The sequence below is a fragment of the Nematolebias whitei genome, chromosome 15 (assembly GCF_014905685.2).
Source record: "Nematolebias whitei isolate Nwh7 chromosome 15, NemWhi1, whole genome shotgun sequence".
In the NCBI taxonomy this organism is placed as follows: domain Eukaryota; kingdom Metazoa; phylum Chordata; class Actinopteri; order Cyprinodontiformes; family Rivulidae; genus Nematolebias; species Nematolebias whitei.
In genome coordinates, this window is record NC_056512.1 from 21,415,239 (window position 1) to 21,416,508 (window position 1,270).

The following is a 1,270-nucleotide window of genomic DNA, read 5'->3' on the forward strand; positions in this document are numbered from 1 at the left end:
ATGGGCAGCCAGTGGCCAATACATGACACTAATATTTTAATTAGGGGGGCAAATTAAGGAAAATTAATTCCTTAATTTTCAGAAATCGGCTGATACTTGCATGAGAAACCGATTTTACCGATTTAATTTTTGTAGTTTTAACAACAATTTTCTGAACTTTATTTATATTTCAGAGCACTACCTCACGGCCAGTTAAAACAAGTTTGTATTGTTTCTAGGATATTGTTCAAGGGTCTGTTTTTCAATAAAATAAGATTGGAAAATTGAAGGTACATTGTGACCTTATAACACCTGACAGTGTTGCTTATAAAACAAAATCGGAATCGGCCGGTCAGACTTTTTATAAATTGGTGATCGGCCAGAAATCTGGATTTGGTGCACCCCTAATTTTAATTTCTGACCAATATAACTTTTTAAATTTATAAATCAGAATTGCTTAACGTAAACATGTTTCAACAACTCTTGGCAAATCGGTGACACTTTACAAAAAATATATAGTGAATAGAAGAATATTGGGCTTCAGTAAAGATGTTGATCTGTCCTCATTTTTAATGAGAAATTAGGAAAAGTTGTACTTATTTTGTGTGCTGTTATAGATAACATTAATGCCAAATCAGATTTGAATTGATTAAATGTCAAACTTCTTTTTTCAAACAAGTACCTGAAACAGTTGTCCTAGCAAACTAGCTATAAAATTAAACAATTTCACCAATCTGAGATCATTCAAAGAGCTACAGCATTTAAAATATTAAATAATAACCTCACCACAAAAACTCTCTTCAAAAGAATTGGACTGTTACTTTAACTCTTTAAGTATTGGGTTTAAATAAAATGCAGATCGAACTAAAAGTCGAAAATATAAAATGCTTTAAAAAATGCTCATCTAACTTGATTATGAAGTAGCTAATATTTCCTTTGCTGTAGTTTGGAGCTCGATATTCCCTTAAAGTTTTTTTAAAATTTGTTTCAAAGGGAACAATGAGCTGAGCTGCTGCTATGAACAGAAACTGTATTGGAGTTCTAAAAAAAGTTACGTCAAGTCCTCTGGATGGGTTCAAAAAACAAAAAAAATGTAGAAACGTTTCTTCTTTCACCCGAAAGATTTCTTCAGTCAGAGGAGCTGTATTCAGCTCAGTCTTATAAATAGAACCTTCTCATAAGCTATGTTTACGTGCATAACATTCTTTGACCAGATTGAAATGTTTTCAGATTAAATAATTCAAATGTATTGTTTACATGAGCACAATCTGTTCATGACGAGCGTTTACAT